The sequence below is a fragment of the Lepisma saccharinum genome, chromosome 10 (genome assembly GCF_977018435.1).
Source record: "Lepisma saccharinum chromosome 10, izLepSacc3.1, whole genome shotgun sequence".
Taxonomy (NCBI): Eukaryota; Metazoa; Arthropoda; class Insecta; order Zygentoma; family Lepismatidae; genus Lepisma; species Lepisma saccharinum.
In genome coordinates, this window is record NC_139238.1 from 23,081,793 (window position 1) to 23,096,880 (window position 15,088).

Sequence of the window (15,088 nt, forward strand, 5' to 3'; positions counted from 1 at the left end):
AGATTCATTGTGATACTTTTAACACAATATTAGAAGAGCTTAATATACTCGCTATCGAACCCGGCATTAAGTTTAAAATTTTGACACGAATGAAGATATTGCAATGAAATTTGAAGCGAGCATACCTCAGTTTGTGAGAAACTTGATGACATCATAACATATGCTAGAAGTGGCGTCCACAAAACATTGAACCCGGCACACCATATTTCGGAGCGTCCCTGCCACTCGCTACCGAACGCATCATTTCTTTAAAAAGTTCGAAGATACTGCAAAGAAATTTGAATAGAAGTACGTTTATTGTGTGAGAAATTAAATGTGGTGCCTAATTGTTGCAACACATAGTAGCGGTCCGTCAGCCAGCCTGTCTTCTGCCTGACTCGCCTCTGCTGGTCTAATTTTGTTTCTGTCATTTGGTTGAGTGTGTGTAAACAATACGGTTTGTGGTTCGTGAGTATTAGTGTGTGCGTCCTTGCACACAGGTTAGTTGGATTTGATTTGATTTATTTTACTTCGCTTCTTGTGCCAATTTTGGCTAATTTGCGAAGATGGGGATGAGTGATGATATGATGAATAGACATCACAAACGTCCATGCCCAAGCCAGGATTCGAACCCAGGACTCCTGGCGTCGCAGCGCGATGTGCTAACCACTCCGCCACGGGAGCCGGCACAGGATAGTTGGAAAATGTATCGGTATACTCTCGAGGAGCGAATGTTTACTATTCGCACTTATTGGAAAACAGAATCGATAAATTAATGTCAACAGTTATTTCAGTCATTTTTCGTCAACCACGTCCTTTCAAAGGGACTTTGGCCACCACGCTCGCCAGATCTGTCTTCTGAAAGGGAGAGTTTACGCAAACAAACCATGAGCCACAGCCGACTTGAAAGCATACATCAACGAAGCAATTCAGGCAGTAACAACGGATGTACTGGCAAGGATGTTCATACAGAAGGTCGATCCGCGTATATGTGTCCGATTTTGGACTAGCACTAACCTTATGAAAATCCACGGGATCACCATCGGTTGGCCTCAATGTGATCACCGTGTGTCTTGGCAATAGCCCTGCACCGTAACTTCCATTGTAGGAGGTTACGATGAAGTACAGGAAGTGGAATCTTCTGCCATTCCTCCTGACAGGCTTTCCAACAGGCCCCGGAGAGTGGTGGGTGACACGGTGAGAGGAAAGTGCCCGTTTCAGTAGACCAAACCCACAGAAATTCATGGGACTCGCACCCGGTGACTTCACCAGTATATCGTGAAATGAAATACCCCGAATGCCGATGTCTGTCGCCATATGTGGCAGAAAGTTCTTAGTAGAATGAGATGTATGTGATGAGACCTTACACCGATAGGCCTCACTGAGGTAATGTTCACGGCTTTTAAATCCTTCCGGAGGTTTAATTTCTCACACAGGGTGTGGTTCACAGTTGACTGGGCTACGTGGAGTCGTGTGACCATCACACGTTGCGTCGGGAGGTTTCCTTTAGTGCCATTCGATGCAGCTTCCGAGACACGGGTGGCATCACTGCAGTGCAAGCTCCCTTCCTCGTCCCCCTGGTGGGCGACTGAATAGCTGGAACCTCGTGGTTTTTATGGCGCTTGATTATGTTCTTGATGTTCATCGAACCCAAGGCACATCCATGTTCTTTGCACTGCTTCTGAATTTTTGACACCGAATATTTGGCGTGGAAAAGTGCAACTACGTACCCCTCCCAAAAACAGTTCACCTGTGGAGCCATGATGCACACAACAAACACTCGTGATAGTGCCACGATACTACAGGCTCTAACCGTCCTCCCATGCTTTTAACCGCTTGGATCGGTCTATTCTGTGCACAGGGGTGACGGTTCAAAATCGGACACATATACGCGGATCGACCTTCTGTATATATGGTGTGCGGGGCTCAATGTTGTCTAGACGCAATTGGTGGCCACTTCCAGCACATGGTATGATGCCATCTCACAATTTTTAAAGAAATGCCGGATCAGTAGCGGGCGGAACACCGTGCATACTAATCTGTAATTAATTGTATTTTCAAAAGGCATTCGTCGTCTTTTATAGTCGGATGTTTTTGTGAGCTTAAAAGTTTTAACGGTTAAGTTCAAACTACTCTCCGTCCCTTGTAACAATGAAGTCAAACAAAACAAATACACATTGCTCCTGAGAATTCCTATTGGTCATTCCAATGGCAGCCGTACAGGAATCTTGCGCGTAAAAATATAGTGCATGTGTAAAGGCACACCATTCAACGTACCTTCTATGTTGAAGTTGGGACCTTATATTCTGTGCTGTACAGCTACGACTAATGTATTCATGGGCAAAATCACACCAGAACTAACATATAAAAGGAACAATTTCTTAGAAATTACGTGGATATTTTTATATTAAACTCGATCTTGCTGTGGATGGAGAATTGTAACACTTGGAAGTTGCTCCCATATTTACATGTGCTTGCTTTTAATTTAAATACTTTATCATACGTCAACATGTAGTTAATTAATATTTCATTGCAGTGTCGTCTTAAGTGGTGATTTGTTTTGTACTGTGATTTGCCTTTCTCTAATAAATATTACAGTTTTACATAGTGCTTTTTGTCTGGGACGAAAGGTTTCGGAACTTAAGTTGGTTTGTTATTATGTTCATCATAAGAACTGTTCAAAACATTGTGGTATGTTCACAAATGATTGTTTATCCATGTTGTTACACACACGCACAAATATCTTTCATTAAAATAAAATGTTATTGGAATTATTCTCACTATAAAAATGTTTGGGTACAGAGTACCGTTGCATACCGCCACGAACAAAGCACTGGTTTACTGGTACACAATCTGTAAGGTTTTTCATTCAGAAATCCTGAGGAAATTATTTTTCTTAACAAATACCCATGTTACCCCCAAAATATAATTAATTTCTTTAATGTTGATATACAGAATGAACCAAAAGTAGGTGGACAGTGAATGATAACATTTATGGTAAATGGTTTGTCTCTTTGGGGCTTGAGTACCAAATGTTTCAACCCATTTTCTTTCAACGGTTTCAGCATTTGCAGACACAAACACCATTGTTATAGTGTAACCCTAACACAAACCCTATTCCACTACTGTCCACCTACTTTTGGTTCACTCTGTATGTGTTTGTGCAAGAATAAACCGTTACATGGGTAATATAGGAGACCTTCTCGATAGCATAGTGGATAACGCTGTCATCTTGTAATCAGACGTTCGAGTTCGATTTGATTTTGATGTTTTTAAGTCCACTTTATGCACAAAATGCATAATCGGGACTGGACCTACAGTTTAAAGTGAAATCTGAACCACTGTGCCATGTACCTCCACAGGGTATCGAACCCGGGACACCTTGATTACAAGGCAACGACGTTACCACTACGCCATCGGGGAGGCCCTGATTCCAATTTCGAATGTAGTGCAGTGGTTCGAGCACCAATTTAAACTGTAGGCCCAGTCCCGATTACCCTTTCTGGTATAGAATGAATTTAAAACACACTTTGGCAACTGGAAGCTAGAAATTACATGCACTGAAGGTTTCTCTCGAGATCCATATAAGCCCGGATTACGAGTAATAGCGTCGTGGACACGGTAAACCTTACCCCCCACCCCTTCCCTCCACATACTCCAGATCCCTTCTATCTACGCTCATATTTTACTAAAAGAAGTTTTTCTATAGCACTGGGCAAGTGTGTGCCCAGAATACCCAGTTATAACTCAGATTTTCCCATGGTCCCGAGAAGGGATGTAGCCGGATTTCCTTTCGGGGGGGGGGGGGGCAACCTTCGAAAAACATTGTATGGAAAGTTGTTAGGCGAAAATAATACTAATTTGCTTGCTTGCTTGATTTGGTGTTTTAAGTCCACTTTATGCACAGTAAGGCTAATCAGGACTGGACCTACAGTTTAAAGTGGAATCCGAACCACTATGTGGCTCCACCGGGTATCGAACCCGGGACCCCTTGTAATACTAATTTGCAATGAACCTGTCAGAATGTATATCAACTGTGATTATTTATTAAAAAAAATAGCAGCATGTTTATCGAATTAATTAAACTGATAGGGTCTTGTATTATTCTTCGTAACGTACAGGGCCTGTTAATATGACACTACATACAAGCCTACTGCCCTACGACGAATTGTGTTATATACGGGGTGCAATCATTTAATCAGGGACCGGTCATTCTACATATTTAATCATATTCTTTTTTTCTGTAAATAAAGAAATGGGCTTGTCCCCTGGTCAATCCCATTTCTTTTCAGGGGGAGGTGGCATACCACGAGCCGGAAATAAAATGCTACGTATGAGAAACTCCGGCAGTCGCCGGGAGAGTCTTGATCGAGAGAGCGAAGTGTGTTGCGACTGACAGTGCTAAGTCGGTCCGTTTGAAAGGTTTGGTGAACCCACTGAGGACACCTTCGATGGACCGATACAGCCACATCGTGACTCTCAGCCGAGGAACCACGAAGGAAACCAGGTACAGTGGTGACACTTTGGGTTTATCATTATCAGTGTTTAGATATCTTGCTGGCTCGTGCGTGATCATCCTCCCTCTATTGTGCGGATTCTATTAAATATTGGTAAATGGCAATGAGCGTAATTTATTCCATTCCCCATACACACATCATCTGGCAGCCAAGCAATTTAAGTCGGCAAACGGCCTAAACGTAACAGATGGTCCCGAATAGAGAGGTAGCCGAATTTCCTTTCCGGGGGGGCGGAAACCTTCGAAAAACATTGTATTGAAAGTTGTTAGGCGAAAATAATACTAATTTGAAAGAACCTGTCGTATATCAACTGTGATTATTTATTAAAAAATAGCACTTTCGCCAGCATGTTTATCGAATGAATTAAAGTGATAGGATCTATGTATCAGTGTATTCTTTCACTATCGGAAACGTGGCCATGCAAAATATTAATCAAACGAAAAGTATATTCAGTGATAGTCCCAAAGTCGTACTGTCAAGTCAAAAATTCTAAAAACTAGATACGTATGTTGTGTCACTAAAATATTTCCCCAAGTAATTTGGAATCTTTTTTTTTTTTTTACTCATTCAAAAATCGAATATCTGGTTTTTGACACATGCTCAAAGGAATTTATATTTATTATGATATTTACGTCACGCGGAGTAAAAACACGTGTTCCTTCCCGCGTACACCCCCAAATCATTAGCATTATCGTTTATGTTTGGCACGAGATATGTCTTATTTGCAACTAAAGGCACTAAGCTTTTATTAATGCAGCGCCAGTATCGGACACGGGCTATGAAACATTTTATTTATACTAAAGAATATACGTTTTGTAAATACTGATGCTGGCCATGTGTAAAATCTTAACAGAACATATTTCGCGCAGTTACACTCCAAAGTCTAAACATCTGGCAACCAGCAGTTCAATCCAAGTGAAAATTATCTGAAGGGGTTTACAACATGCAGAATATTAATTTAAATATTAAATTGTGTAAGTCTGTACTTCACAACACTAGCAAATTTTCTGTGATATTTCGACTATAATGCACATGTCAATAACAACTAATGTGTTAACTTTTTTTTTAAGACTTGAAAATTGTTCGCTGAACTGTCACGAAGAAAATATGTGCGTCGATTTGAACTATTCGTGCATCCTAATCTCGCACCAAACACAGTTTATCTAGTAATAAATGATTTTTAACCACTGGTAATATCGGCACATATTTTTTTTCCTCAAAAAAAGCCTCAGATAATGGTCGCACGCCACATTTTTGAAAAACAAAAAAAGGCATACAATCGGCGAAAATTTCTGTATGCCTTCTCACTTCGAGCATTAATTTTATCGATAATTTTCAGTCAGACGTCTTTACGGCGGTTTAAATGTGAAGTGACCCGAAAATATCCATGACCTTTGTGAAAAATGTTACGGATTGTAGATAATTATTTGCAGCATCCATTCCTGGATGGATGCTCCAAATATAATTAAAACATATTGATATAATTTTGAGACAGAATTAGTCAATAAATTCTGGAGCAGTCAGATCGTTTTATCCACGGTACATTCCAAGCGTACCACCAGCAATAGCATTTCGGTCTGTTAAGAAACACTTACCTTCGTTACGGTAGTCCATGAGTCGTCACACTGTCTACTTTCACTCGGCGCACTTTGTCCGTCCAGCCATCACCGGGACTGGCTTCGCACTGAAGAAGAGCGCCGACAGAAGCGGCAGCCAGCGAGCGTGCTGGGAGCCGACCTCTTTTTCGACCACCTCAAGGACGCTCGGCGGCAGTCTTCCATAGATTTTGTAATTCATATCCTTTCCACTGTCAAAAAAATCGCCCGTGCTGTTTTCGGAGCGTCTCAAGAACTGGTTCAACATTGTTTCTCATTTGAAGGATCGGTGTATTAAAAGTGAGAGTTTTGTTGGTTCTTCAATGGCTGATCTTACGCACTCGCTAACCAGCATGACAATGAGTCTTCCAAACTTCTATTTTCGAAGGTTTCAGGTTCGGCTGGGCTCGAATTTTTTGCGGGTATTCTAAATTCTGAGAGTTCTTTTTAGAATTTTTAGAATTCCTACTATATTCATGAGAATTGCCATGTTGTCCAATTTTTGTACACTTGCTTTTCTCGGTGGCCGGCTGCGTAAAGTGATCAAGTTTCGATCTCGCTTTTGATTGATTGATTTTATTCATTTTACACCGCCTTCGTGCCCCTTTTGGCTAATCGCAAAGACGAGGATGGGTGACGATGAACGGACACTCGCAAGGAACACCCAAGGCCGTGATTCGAACGTGGGACCCCTGGGAAATTCCCGGCAAATTAGTGTGTGTGTGTGTGTAGGCACGTAATATATTATACACATACAAATAATTTATGTGCCATATGAAGTTTTATTAGATACTAGTAGTTTTTAATAACAACAAGAGGATATTTCAAAGATTTCAACATGTAACATGAACATCGGAATGTGGTGCCATGGGTCAGTCTTGATAATATAAAAAAATAAACATTTTCTATTTTTGGAATACTTGCAAGAAGCACATTATTACGTTCATATTCAACTTGATCTAGATCTCAAGGAGTAAAATAGCTAAAATGGATAATTTGGGGCGCAAATTGATGTTTCTTGGGGCTTGTGCCCCCTAGGCTACCCCACAGTAAATAAAGTATCACACACTTCAAATTACTTCGGACACAATTTGTATGTGAACATTTTTCTTGGCGTGAGTCTTCTTACAGTTTTCTCACATATATTTAGCATTGGTTATTTCTCTCTCACTCTCTCCCTCCCTCTCTCTCTCTGTGTCTGGATAACACGTTCTTTACTTTTTAACATCTCTTCTTTCAGTCTTTGTCTGTTGCCTATACAGTATATTCGGCACAAGGCAAGTACAAAGGGGACCGAGAAGATTAACGTTGTACCACAATTGCCCTTGTGCAACTTTTGAAAAAAAATAATTATTTCTCGCCTCTGATTTCGGCTTTACGCAGGTCAAAGTTGTTATTTGAGACGATAATGAAGGCTTCGGTGCAGAAAATGGGATTCGTTTCCTGTTAGGAGTTGGACACGCATTTGCGGTTTCTGATAAATTCTTTGAAACGCTGCAAAATCATTGAAGAACCTCCGTTATAAATATCTCCATCCGAAGCAATTCGCGTAAGAGTAGGTTGCTGCTTTGCTGTTCGTGTGATGTCGCCAGTAATTTGTAGAAACCCGTTGATCCAATCTGTTTCTAGCCAAGTTTCAGAAGAATGACGAGGCCAAAGAGTTTCGTGCGCTCAGGGTGCGAAATCCTGGGTGGACAGGGGGGGGGATTTTACCCCCACCAGCAATCTTGTCCTAAAGATCTTTCCACCAAAAATCTCCAGGGTGGGAGAGTTTTTGTTACAAGAACGAAGACAAGTGATTAGTTTTAACTTCAAATATACTTACTAAGAAATGATGAAAGATACAAAAAAAAAAGGATAATGTCTGAAAGTATTTGTGCACGAATGAGTGCTGTACCAATAACGAAATATGCGCAATAAAAGCAACAATGCAAGACAAATTATAGTATGAAAACTAATTTATTTAGCAAAAACTAAACGATAACTAAAACAAATTCAATTATTTTGTAATTTATTGACATTTGAACCAGTTGGTAATGGAATTAGTTTGCCACTCATATACAGTAGCTAAATTAAGAAATTAATTCCTATAAGTATATCTAACAATATTTAATTATTTAGTACTTTACTTCTATATGTAACAACATAATAAATATGTATATCACATTATATATATATATATATATATATATATATATATATATATATATATATATATATATATATAATATAGTGTTTGCGTGTGTGTCTTTATATTAAGATCTTCGTGTGAGTGTATCCCCCCTTCCCTCAGTTTTCAATTGTTTTGGTTCGCAAAATCGTGAATAGCATGGTGGAGTATACCTTACTTACATCACAGACGTGAGCACACCCTCTGATTAAGGGACAAAATCCGTGATGAAAGAAAAGCTACATTGTAGCATTTGCATTGAGTATGAATCAGTGGGTGTCCACAGGAGAGCATGATTTTACTCTGGCGCATAAATTTATTTTTAATCCAATCTTGTATTAATTAATAATATAAAATGTTTTATGGTCATATTTCAAAATTCGTAACTTTACCTTACTTGGATTCATGGCTTCGACCATATTTGCCAGAAAAGAAACTTATCCTGAGAAATAAAGAGCTTGGCGCCTGAATTAGTTTGTTTTTTCTACCCCTAACTATGTATTGCATTTAGATTTTTCATTGCATATGCTTGTTTTTGTCCATTGCCAGCTGTACAATTATTGTTACTACTATTGAAAATGACAGTCTGAGACAGTCTGAAACATTGCGGCGTAGGCATTTTGTTGATTCGTATTTCCTGTGTTTTCATATAGTATTAATTATTCCATTGACCCCTGTTGTTGATAAGATAGCTATTAAACGCGATGAAAAAAGAAATAAAAAGAGTAGGAATAAATAATGACTATTTTTAATGGACAGAAAGGAAGTTTTATTACCTGCAATAAAAAAAAATACATGCATGCTAACAGTAAGCTATCATCATGTCTCTGGAATGGTAGAACATAATGTGTGGTCTGTGAAAAAAGTCATCATATGCGGCAGCTATCAAATTTACATTTGTTTTTGTTTTTCCTCATACATACAAGAACGGCGTTTTTTTAAAAAAGAATATTATATTTTAAAGTTTGTTCTGGGATTCTTGATATATATAGGATGGTTTACATGTGATCAAGACAAGCTATGGGTCTCATCTTGTTGTTGTACGTATAGCTTAATATGTCGTAACATTTTCTGATCCTTGTGATGCCAGTCTACGTGGCAAAGTGGTTAGTGTAGTACATTATGATTACGAGTTTTCTGCTCGAAGCTTAGGTAAACCATGAACGTTTATGGTTGAAGTAGAAAAGTAATACTAAATGACCATTATGCAAATACTACGTCTTATTTAGACACGAGAATGTTATACAAGTTGTGCCTGTTGTTAGAAATGACTTCTAATCTAGTAACGAGCTCTTAAGTCTTCTAAAAAGAATAATTAATTTCCTCGTAGTTTCTGGCAAAGTAATTTTAGCAGATTTGTGTTCGACAAGTACAAGCTTGACCAGGACTCGAACCCGTGTCTCTAGCATTCAGTGCCGTTGACGTACTAACCGAACGACCGAGCCAACTCTGATTTCGCCCGATTTTTCACTTGCGCTGTTCGTGGTCCGGTTGAGGGTGCATTTATCAGTGAAATTTCTGAATTTCTCTTGTATATGACACAAAGAAAAGTAAGCTAGTGACGAAAAGAAAGGGGCATGGCTCCCCCTTCCCACTAGATAATTAAACGTTATTTTAGACCAAATATGCATTTTTTGTACGGTGTTAAACCCAGTGTTTTCGGGAAAGGGCACACAATGTCACAAACATCAATTTTCTGTTGTTTTCCTTTGTGTCTCACTGAATCAATTAAATAAAATATATCAAGTATAATTTTATATTGCGCATGTGTAAAGATTCTAATCAGTGATGATCCAACATTGTATATCATGTCTGTAATGTTTGCTTGTAAATGAATGAACGTAAAATTGCATGTTTTGACTTAAGTGCATTTTCACGAACAACCTGGAAATGTGACGCCCCCAGAAAATATTCTGCGCCCGCTCTTCTGCTCTTCTTCTCGTCATATTTTCCTGGTGCCGTTATTTCAATTTGTTAATCCTAGCTTACCCGAGGGGGTGGCTGTCAGACCCACCATCTCTTTTTCGATTTTTAAACTGAAAATTCTTATAAAAAAATTGAAAATAAATTACATTGTTCCCTAGGATGTTCCCAATATTTCTGTATTACTTTTGTTCGTAAAAACATAAATGGAATGCAAATTGCAGACAAAATGCACTAGGTGGGCCTATCAGGCGTTATCTTTGAAATGTATGTCATTCGAGACACTCATGTCGGTGACAGTGTTCAATTGGTTGATAATGATGGTATGTTTTGTAATTATTTTAATTAATATACAACTGCACCTTTATACACAAAAATAAGTGAAAAGTTATTATGGTTTTGTGAGTTTTAGTTATTAGGAAAATATGTGTGTGACACTCATGCAATAATTGGTTATTATTTGTTATTAATGATGGTAATTTTTGTAATTATTATAATTATTAAATAACTGCACATATATAATCAACAGAGAAAGCAGTGATTCAGTAACAACATGGTTTCTTGAATTTTAATGATTATAAAAGTTTGGGCCTGGGAGGCCTCCCCTCAGGTAAATAAGTTTCTCGTACGTTAATGGTAAGCTAGAGTTAATACACTTACAGTTAAAGGTGCCATCAATACATTAGTGGCAAGAAGTGGTAGGCAGTTTTTGTGGAAAAGAGACACATTTAATACGTAGCTAACCAGCATACAAGAACGCATATGTTGGCTAAAACTGTATTTATTTACTTTTATACTTATTCTCTGGGGGAAGGTCCGTCCTCTGCCCCCAAAGGCCGTTGTTCTGTGATGTTGGTTTCATGTCCACTCTTCATGTTTTTCACCTGTAAAACAATGTTACGTAAAGACAATAGAGTCTCTTACACAATTGTATCTGAAAGTGTTTAGTCGGTTCAAAGCATTTTGTCTTTTAAGGGTGATTTTTTCTGGTTTATTCAAACCCGTATTTGCAGTCTGCAGTTATTCCATATGCACAAAACATAAGATTAGTTCTTGCTCACTGTTGTCACACTCTCTTAACATATTCAAGAGATGGACAAGTTTATGCAATGTTCTTGAAAGCGTGGAAAATACATGTAAAAACGCAATATCTCAATACCTGGAAAAATTAACCTGTTACAGAATGTGAAGCAAGTTGTTATGTAGATGTGAGTTTATTAAAATGCACTTCAAAAATATTATCTTAATTTAAAATCACTGCTCGGTACATTATTCTCTGCTTTGGTGTTGCTTCAGATTGGATACATAGATACATTGAATTTGTTGTGTTGTTTGCGTCAATTTGATGTAAATTCTTTGCTAATCGCGACGATATTTTTCTAATTTCGGGGGGTTGAATTTGGTGGTTCGCAGTGCGTGTACCGTCACTTGTAACAATTACGAAATTACGCGACAAGTTTGAGAGGGAAGGAACTGTGTGTGATCTGGGACGGTGTGGCAGGACGAAAGAGGGGTGGAAGCAGTAGTACAAACTTTCACAAGATCCCCCCAAGAAGTCCATACATCAAATTCTGCCCGCCATCGTCTCTGCACTTCTTTCATGTTCTCACATTTCCAAAAACACTTTAAAATCCACTTCCGTTGCTCACCGGAAAGGTTCCCAGCCATCTTGTCAATTACTTGTCACTACTGGCAACTGAACTGAAATTAGAGAAAAACAAATGAATGGCAACAAGCACTAATCATGACAGATCCAGATACAACAAGTTCCATCAGGTTATCTGAAATACTTTCTCTGTTATTAACATTCAAATAGTGTAAACCCCTTTGTGAGACACTCGGTATATGAATCTGCTTTCCCGTAGAATAAAATGTCCTGACTAGTGGCATGAGCCCCGAATCCAAATTCTAAGACGACTTTAGTCTTACATTTTAATACGTAAAAGCCATGTCTCATTCTTTCATTAATAATAATAATGGTAGTTGTTGTTATTGAATTGGTGTTTTAAGTCCGCTTTATGCACAATAAGGTTAATCGGGACTGAACCTACAGTTTAAATTGGGATCCGAACCACTATGTACCTATGGAACCCGGGACCCCTTGATTATAAAGCGACGACGCTACCACTGCGCCATCGCCAACGATTTAGTAACTTGTAGAAACACACACATACACAGAGAGAGAGATTTCTGTGTTTATGTATGAAGTTTCCCACAATGCAAAGAAAAACGCTTATTACACTAATATACAAGAAGAAATACTTGCTGCTTAAATGTTATGTAACGAAAATCCAGGCCGCCAGAAGATGCTGCTGGTGTATTGTCTCGTTGACATTGCATGCCATTAAATGTATGTAATTACCACCTCCCGGAGAAGACTTTTTGTCTTGCGTGAGAGGTGAAGTATGTACTCCTTCAAATTTTTGTTTTGCGCGGTTGAAAATTCAATTAGTCCCAAGATGACTGTCTTTCAAGCTGATGTATTTTTTTTTCCTATTCAAGCATTGGAATTAACTTTTTTACGGTATTTTCAACGGTATATTAAGTGTAAAATGTTCTAGGAACTCGATGTTTTGTGTTAATCCATATTTCATAGTAATTAAATGCATACAAAATGTGTTATTTTTTATGATACCACTCAAATAAAAACATATTTTCTTCACAGTATGATTTGATATCGTTTAGTTAACCACTTTTTAAATTACTGCAATTCCACAAACATGGGCGCCGACCTCTGTGGCGGAGTGGTTATCTGGGTAAAAGGTAAAGGTAAAGTGCTCCCCTGTGCATAGCACCACGCCATGAAGGCGTATAGGGGTGTGGGGGCAACGCCCCACACTTTCTTGATCCGGTCGTGAGTGGGGGTGATGTGATCAGCATCACGCCCCTGACCGCCTTTACCCCCCAGGGTTTCCCCCAGGTACCCATGTTATTCGACGCTGGGTGGGCGCCGGGGCCGCTTCCATCGTTAGAAAAGTTCCCGGATTTGAACCGGCCGGGGATCGAGCCCGGGACCTTGAGCATGGTAGTCAGACGCGTTACCGACTGAGCCACCGCGGCCACCGGTTATCTGGGTGTTCTTTCTGATTATCCCTTGATCAATTTCATCATCACTCACCATCATCTTCATGATTAGCCAATAGTGGCTGAAAAGCGAAGTAATAAACCAAATCACTCACAAACGTGGGCAGCGGCATAATATTGAATCCTGATCTTTTTTTTTTAACTACGTGCAGTAACTTGCTTGCCCTCTCCTTTCGAAGAAACACTACGATATTACAAATTTTGAAAAATTACATCTACTTAGGATTTCTTCTAGACCATTCGCGTGAATCTTCGTCTGGTTTGTCTTCGCTGTTGTCTAGATATTCGCAATGGTTTCGTGGCTGCACTAGCCATTTTCCGTCACAAATGTCTTAGACAACGGCGAAAGCAAACCGCACGAAAATTGATGCGAATGCTCTGGAACAGCGTTTCTCAACCGCCGGTTCGGCTGAGGTTCTCCTGAAGTTTGCGACTTGCAGCCGTAGCTGGCAACCTCCTCTTTTAGTTCGGAAATCCTGGCGAGAATTTAAAGCTGCTGAGAGGGGACGGTCACTCGTGCAGCCTCCAAATTCGAATTGCAACCGTGGGACAGTTCTTGAGTTGGGGCCGGAAGTGTGAAGCGACCTGCAGTCCGAGCTGGAAGCGCCTGGTTAGATGGCATTTCGTTTGGCATTCACCAGCGGTTATGCCATAATTTATTTATAATATTAAATTTCAAGGGTACATATTACTTAACTTTTTAAAAACAATAGTAGGCTATTTACGAATAAAATTTGTGAAATTGGATCACGAATTTACCTACCCGCGGGCTCAGGAAAGTTGATAACCACTACTCCAGAAGGAGTTCTAAGCAGATGTAATTTTTCAGAATAGGCTATCTAATATACGCAGCGATGTTTCGAAAACGGCTTCGCCGACGTCAGCCAAATGGTCCAGCCAAGCTTTTATCGTTCGTGGTTTCATCTCGATTGAAGACAGTCGAGAAAAGTCGCTCTCTCAACATACATCTGAGAATGAACGAAGGAACGAACCACTTGGTTATTGGGCAGTAGTGTCACTCATTTCTAAAGTTACAAAAGTCTGTGCCTCTTATGTCAAATTTAACTGTTGATGATGTCATAAAATATTAAACAAACGTGTTTATATTATATTTACTAAGCCTACTGAAAAATGAAGATAACACCCGGGGGAAAAAAACGTTCATGCCTGCTGTTTTGGAACCAATGCTTATGTCTAGCTGTGAATTCGATCTTGAAAGTTGTATTTTAAATTTAGAAATGAGTGTCTCTTTACAGTAGAGATATAAAGGAAAACCATGGAACAGAAAAAACTCATATATTTTCATTGATTTGATATTTTGGGGAGAAAGAAACGGAAATAACTCTTTTTTTTTTTTTAAGCCGGGTCTTTCCAACTAAGCCGTGGCGGAGTGGTTAGCACATCGCGCTACGACGCCTGGGCATGGGCGTTTTTGAGTATCAATTCATCAATTTAATCACATCATCACTCATCGCCATCTTCGCAAATTAGCCAAAAGTGGCACAAAAGGCAAAGTAAACTAAAGCAAATCAGTCAATCTTTCCAACTATAACGACGCACGTTTTTAGAAGCGATATCGGGCGGAGCTACTGAGAGCGTGTCCTCAGCGACCAGCCAATGGCAGCAGTGCAACGTTGTACAGTTAGGAAACTGCGGCGCGCAAATTAAACGCCGTGTTCTGTATTTTTCTTGCGCGCAAGAAGTTTTCATGAAACTCGCCACTTTAAGGTTCATCATAAGATGGGGCACAACATTTTGAACCTGACTGTCCAAGTCCCATGAATTTCCGTCGCCTACAGCCGGAGTTATCGCTTCTTGAA

At 39.4% G+C, this 15,088-nt stretch overlaps 2 protein-coding genes across 2 annotated transcripts in view; one reads left to right on the forward strand and one right to left on the reverse strand.

Moving 5' to 3' along the window:
• The window catches only part of LOC145993817 (uncharacterized), a 72,067-nt gene extending 65,892 nt beyond the window's left edge, over positions 1 to 6,175 (reverse strand). The window contains exon 1 of the mRNA XM_083129647.1: positions 6,092 to 6,175. The gene's annotated coding sequence lies outside the window, so the exon portion shown is untranslated. The remainder of the gene's footprint in view (positions 1 to 6,091) is intronic.
• The window catches only part of LOC145993816 (uncharacterized), a 387,953-nt gene that overhangs the window by 281,529 nt on the left and 91,336 nt on the right, over positions 1 to 15,088 (forward strand). The gene's annotated exons all lie outside the window — the stretch shown is intronic.